Source organism: Vicia villosa, linkage group LG1 (genome assembly GCF_029867415.1).
Source record: "Vicia villosa cultivar HV-30 ecotype Madison, WI linkage group LG1, Vvil1.0, whole genome shotgun sequence".
NCBI classification, from domain to species: domain Eukaryota; kingdom Viridiplantae; phylum Streptophyta; class Magnoliopsida; order Fabales; family Fabaceae; genus Vicia; species Vicia villosa.
In genome coordinates, this window is record NC_081180.1 from 247,703,977 (window position 1) to 247,711,024 (window position 7,048).

General features: G+C 30.6%; 1 long non-coding RNA gene across 1 annotated transcript; it reads left to right on the forward strand.

Moving 5' to 3' along the window:
• Nucleotides 1-1,004: 1,004 nt before the first annotated feature.
• On the forward strand, nucleotides 1,005-1,753 carry LOC131625194 (uncharacterized). The gene is made up of 2 exons (XR_009290775.1): nucleotides 1,005-1,220; nucleotides 1,394-1,753. It is a non-coding gene; the product is annotated as an uncharacterized LOC131625194 (long non-coding RNA).
• The last annotated feature ends 5,295 nt before the right edge of the window (nucleotides 1,754-7,048 follow it).

The window sequence follows — 7,048 nt, forward strand, 5'->3', positions numbered from 1 at the left end:
AGAGTATCATTCATAAATTCTTCATCTTCATTTTCAACTATATGTGACAAAGATCTCCTTTTTATCACTTTGCTATGCCATACTCATTTCGTGTAATTTTGAATAGTTCCATCACAACTTAAATGATTGAACATATCTTTCTTTCGTATTAAAATAGTTTTTTTACAAGGACATCAAAATATTCCATTGAATATATCCACTTCCTTGTGATTTTTCTTGAGAATATACAGTATTCCTTACCTTCACAATACATTGTTCGACTATTTTTTTTCTACTTATTTTCTTCACAAACATATAAAACTTCATTTCTACCCACATATTTAAAACTAAATTACAACAAAAAAAAACAAAAAAAAAAAACACACATCGAAATTAGAAATAATAAGTTTTGAGAAATATGAATGCCAAAAGTTATTACCAAATAACTAAAAATAAAAATAAAAGTAAAATTTTAGATAAATATCAGAGGACCTCTAGAAAGAGGCAGATACAAATCTTTAAAAAAAACGGTATTATATGGGTCACTATTTTAACACCCTACAAGAAAATAATATTTATTAAAAAGTAATATTACAATAGTGAATACGTATCTGATGGGAATGATAATATAGAATAAGTCATATCATTATAAAATTAACAATAATGCTATTTGTACACCAAAGTCTACACCTACACCGTATGTACGGACGGTACTACTCATGTACGGACGGTGAATAGTACCGTCCGTACATGAACAGTGCCGTACGAACATACACCAATACGGTGTAGGTGTACACTTTAGTGTACACATAGCATTTGTGTAAAATTAAATACACATTCTTTTTTATTCAATAATTTTTATATACAAAACTATTGATCTATTGTACATAAACACCTTCTCATCCAATGATATATTATTATATAACAAATAGCTTTAGCATAGTCTGAAAAGAAAATTGTTCTTTTACTTTCAAGAAATGTGAAAAAGTAATAAAAATTCAAGAGTAATGAAAGGTATAAAAAAACAAATTTTCCTTTACTCTCTCGAAAGGTTACAAAATTTCTCTTTATTATTATTATTATTATTCTATCATCTTCTTCTTAAGTAAATAATTATCAATTTATAAAGAGCTCTTACAAATTCAAAGTGCAAAAACTACAATTTAATTATTTATAAGAGAACATGAATTGTATTTTGATTCTATGTTGTTTATTAGTTTTTGTGGCAACACAAGTTGTTGGTAAGTAATTGTTTTAGTCCTTTTTAATTTTAATATTTAATTTATTTTTTTTTCGTTTTTTATCATCAGTATAGTCCGATTCGGGAGTGAGTTCTATCCTATTTAATTTATATTCTTCACATAATCTTTTATCATGTTTTTTTTAACATGGTTTTATATTTTTTTTATTACAGGAGAACGTATTAAATGTGAAACTCATGATGATTGCCCCAAACATGCAACTAAGATTATAACTGCTTTGTGCTTTGACAAATATTGTGTTTATGGTATCGATTTGGAGTACCTAGACTCATGAGCTACTAAAATGTCCTGTGGAGAAGAACAAGTTACTGTGCTAGAATAAAATATCGAATAAATTGTCATTTAATTATTGTACGAATACCTATTAAACTTTTTATATGTTTTTCTATTCCTAGTTTCATAAACATTGCATTTATGATTTTCTACTAAAATATTATGATAAGACAACAAAGAATACTACTTCTATTGTCTTATTCTTTATTAGTTAAATAAATTGTTGTTTTAGTGTTCAATCATTTGTGGTATTATTTATTAATATTTATGTAGTATTGTAAATATGTTCTTAATGTTTATAAATTAACAATTTTAAAAAAATATATATATTTTCACAACATATTTCCAACTGCGTATTCGTGGATATTTTTACCCTTAATTGTTAGGTTGAAAATATTATCTTACTTCAAAGTGTAAAATTTTGTATCAAGTTAATATTAATACTTAGGATTCCATGAGTATGGATATCAATTTCTAGTTGAATTATACATAATTCAAAATTTAGTAATGAAATCATATTTTCTCGGTTGGATGCATAGTTATTAGACTTTGACCTAACTCATCCTTACAAAACCGATTGGTAAGGTGAGGAGTGTCGACCCTCTATATATACACTTTCAATGCTCTATCTCCAACAAATGTGAGACTTTAGGATCTTCCTAATACACCCCCTTACGCCCAGCACTCTTTTGGGCTTGGTGCGTGGATATTAATGGTGGGTGGCCCATAGTCCGATCGATAGGCTCTGATACCATATTAGAGTTTGACCTAACTCATCCTTAAAAAACCGGTTGGTAAGGTGAAGAGTGTCCCTCTATATATACTCTTTCAATGCTCTATCTCCAACCAATATAAGACTTTACGATCTTCCTAATAATAGTAAATACGAGTAAACATGTGTGTTATTCGATAAATTTAATTAAATTTGAAGAAAATGTGAAAAAAATTGATTTTTTTTCTTCATATAATTGAAGGTGTTGTCTAAGGTGAACTAGCAAGTAATTTGTTTATGGTGGACCACGCCTATAAACCATTGGGTTATGTTTTTTATCAAAATTTATGATGAATCCTTTCATATCAAATTACATCTTCTCTCCTCTTCTCACAATTTCTTTACAAAATATAGAATGAGTTTTCTTGCATTTTTCAAGTGTGAAAAGTTATATCAGCAAATAAAATTAGAAAATTAAATAAATTATAATGTTGCAAAATCTTTATTTATTAAGGGAATTCTTGAGTTTCATGGACGGTGGGTGAAAAAAATAGTTTGCCGTGAAATTTGAATTATGGTGAGGGAAATTGATTATGAAATTGTTATGAATTATTAAGTTTCTATATTTTTTTTTCTTTGACGACTCTATCAATTTTTCACCTACATTGTTTTTTAATCCTTACTATTCAATTTAATCTTCAGTATTCCTAGAAATTTATAGTTGTTGATCATCAATCATTAATTAAAAAAACTTATAGAGAGATAGTTTATGCAAAAAAGACAAATTGCTTAATTGTTTTGAAACTTGCAAACTTAATTATGACAGACATGATAGAATTAGAAGGCAGGGGCAACAAACCCCTTTTTGCTTTCCCTTCTTTTTGCTATTTTATGTGATTTTAGTTTACTTTTATCTTGTACAAGTAGTTACTTGAGCCGATGGAGAGAAATAATTAATTATGGAAACTTTTGGATGGAGATTTGATTTGGTGCGGTAATCTAATGAATGTATGAGTTTTTTTTCATCTGACGGTTATAAAATATGGTGCTTTGGTGAGAGATTTATTAGAACCCTCACCTTAGAAGCCACTATTATAGAAATGAGTTTTTTAACAGTTGAAGTATTATTGTTGTATAAAGTATATAGATCACATAAATCCAGATTTATTGTTGTATAAAGTATATGAAATCCAGATGTTGTCGTAATGCAATTATGAGCTTTAAACAAGGTGTAGTAGTCATTAATGATGTTTTTGGTGTTAAGAGCTTGGCAGTAGAGCATTTCTAATATCGTTTTCAAGAGAAACTTATAAACATGTCTATTCTCGACGGTGTGTCCTTCAATGAGCTTTCGCAAACGGAAGCTTCTAGTTTGGAGGAGTCGTCTTTCTCTTTGTAGGATATTAAGAATGTGGCATGGAATGCGGCTTCGGGAAAGAGTCCAGGACTTGACGGATTCTCAATGGAATTATTCAAAGCGTGTTGGAATATTATAAAATTGGATCTATTTGATTGCATATTTGAATTTTTTTGTAGGCTCATTTTCCCAAGGCTCTTTTAGCTTCTTTTATCTCCCTTATCCCCAAGTGTCATAACCCACAAGTCATTTCAGATTATCGGCCAATTTGCCTTATAAGTAGTGTGTATATGATATTTTCAAAAATGCTGATAGGGAGACTTAAGGGAGTGGTAAACAAGTTAGTTTCCCTTAATCAATCAATTTTTGTCCCTAATAGAGGCCTTCATGATGGAGTTTTGGTGCTAATCGAGGTTATTGACTACACCAAGAGAAAAAGATAAAGATTTATTTCTTTTTAAGGTAGAATTTGAGAAGGCCTTCGATTTCGTCTCGTGGGATTGTCTTCTTTATATTCTTAAAAGAATGATGTTTGGTTCTAAATGGTGTGCTTGGATAAAACCTTGTGTGTGTGCTCAGCTTCATTTTCGTTTTTGATTAACGGTAGTCCATCTATTGATTTTCATGTTGGAAGGGGGCTTTGCCAAAGGGATCCTCTTTCCCCGTTTATTTTTATTTAAGAGGTTGAAGGCCTTGCAGGTTTATAGAGGTATGTGGTTCCAATCGGTTATTTCCATCCATTCTCAAAGGGTGGTAACCTTAAAATTGATCTTCTTTAGTTTGCCGATGACACAATTTTTGCGGGACAGCCTACTTGGGAAAATCTTGGGACTCTTAAAGCTTTATTAAGTGGTTTTGAAATATATTCGGGCTTATCTCATAACTTAAACAATAGTAGAATCGTGGGTATCAAAGTTGATCTGGTTTTCTTCCAGGCAGCATCTCAGTACTTGGCTTGTGAAGTTAGTTCCTTTCCTTTTTCTTTTATTGGAATTCAAATAGGTTACAATCCAAGAAGGCGTTCTTCGTGATCGAAAGTTATTCAAAAGGTTCGGAATAGATTGGTTTCTTGGAAAGTGGACAACCTTTCTCTTTGTAGTCGAGTAACTATGCTCAACTTAATTTTGAATGCAATTCCGCTTTTTACATTTTCTTTCTCCAAAGCGCCAAAAGTGGTTATTCAAGAGATTATTAATATTCAACAGGATTTTTTATCGAATGGTAGAGAAAATATTAGGAGGATAAATAGGTTGGCGTGGTCTTTTATTCATCTTCTGAAATCGCAAGGTGGGCTTGGAGTGAAGCATTGTGACTTATTTAATAGAGCTTTGTTATGCAAATGGAGTTGGAGAATATTGAATGATGATGTTTCGTTACGGAAAATAGTTCTCTTTTTCAAATATGGTGATATCAAGAATGATATTCGAGATAATTCTAGCTCTTTCACTAATGCTAATCATTCATTGTGGTAGAGGGATTTGCGTTAGCTGCTAAGCCTTCTTCTGTTCCATTTGATCCCAACACTAAGCTTTCCATCCATGATGGTGATTTGTTAGATGATCCTTCTTCTTACAGAAGACTCATTGGCAGGCTCATCTATTTAACCAATACAAAACCTGATATTTCATTTGCTGTTCAGAATCTCAGTCAGTTCATGTCACAACCTAGAATTCCTCATTTCCAAGCTTCCACTCGAGTTTTAAGGTACCTCAAAGCAGTTCCAGCCACAAGTATTTTTTTCTCTACATCAAGTGACTTGAAGCTATTAGGCTTTGCTGACTCATATTGGGCAAGATGTCCAGATATCAGGAAGTCCATCACAGGTTATTGTGTTATGTTAGGTTCTTCCTTGTTATGTTGGAAATCTAAGAAGCAACACACTGCTGCCAAATCTTCCACTAAGGCTGAATACAGGGCCCTTGCTTCCATCACCTGTGAAGTTCAGTGGTTAACATACCTCTTTAAAGACCTTCTTGTTGATTTTACTCAGCCTGCATCCATTTTTTGTGACAGTAAATCTGCCATATACTTAGCCCATAATCCTACTTTTCATGAGAGAAGCAAACACATTGAATTGGATTGCCATGTTATACGTGAGAGGATTCAATCCAAACTTATACATTTGCTTCCTATTTCCACACATGATCAACTGGCTGACATGCTAATGAAACCTCTTCACTCTCCTACCTTGAAGCTCATTTTTACCAAGTTGGGACTTTGTAGTATACATAGTCCAACTTGAGGGGGACTGTTAATATAGATAGTATTTCTATACTATAACTTTAGTGTGTATATTATGTATATACTTAGGTTGAGTGTACATAGCTTTAACTTGGTATATTCTGCCACATCAGCAAATAGGGTAATTTAGTCGTCCTCATTTTGTAATTTGTGATTTATATGAGAAATTATAAATTGTGATTTGGAAACAATATTTTTTTACACTTATGTCTAAATTTATCTCAAATAAAAATAAAATATTTGTAAAATACATACAAACGTTAGCGTAATAGAAAAGAAAATATTGTTAGTAATTGTTCGATAACTAATATTAGAGTTAACAAAAATGCACGAACTATCTGGTCTCACAATCAATGTATTTATTACTCTCAAATAAAAATTAAATATGATTTTAACTTATTGATTTTACGCTATGTAATAATACCACAATTATTTTGAGTTTCCTACATCATATAAACAGTAGCTCTATCTATTTATGGATATAATTTTTCTTTAAAGTAATTAACTTAAATAAAATTGACTTGTTTGATCAAGTATCAGCTTCACACTATATCACAAATATGTTCATAATATACTCATTTATGAATTATTTTTTGTTATATTATTAGCATGCCTATAATATATTTTGAGCGGCTATCTATGTTCAATTTTATTGCAACTTATTAGTATGTGTAATTAATTATATAATCTTCTTTCTTATTTAAAATCAACAAAATTAGCTATCGATTTTGTTAGTTACTATTAATCCAAATAACCAAACTTTTAAATTGCATTCAAATTAAATACTCTAATCAAACCATTAACTCCTCGTAAAGATAAATAAAAGAGGCAATTGATTATTAAATAACATTCATTCATTATATTGTGAATGAACGAAGTCAAGTAGAAATACGAAGAAGAATGAAAGGAATTAATTTTCTTCTATTGCAATGAATCAACTATATGGTAAAAAAAATTATCACACACCATTTCATCTGCACGTCATCTAGTATTCTTTGTGTCATTAACATTATCAAATAATATCTTGAACCTTCAAATTATCGGTAGGTACCACATCATCTTGGAAGGAACACTCTTTCTAGTTACACCATCATCATTATCATCAACACCATTGTCCTTCTGTTTGTAGCGTGACTCCCCACACCTTGGACACTCATTCAAATTTTTAAACTCTTTCCTATATAAGATGCAATCATTATACCATGCATGTATTTTAAAATAGTC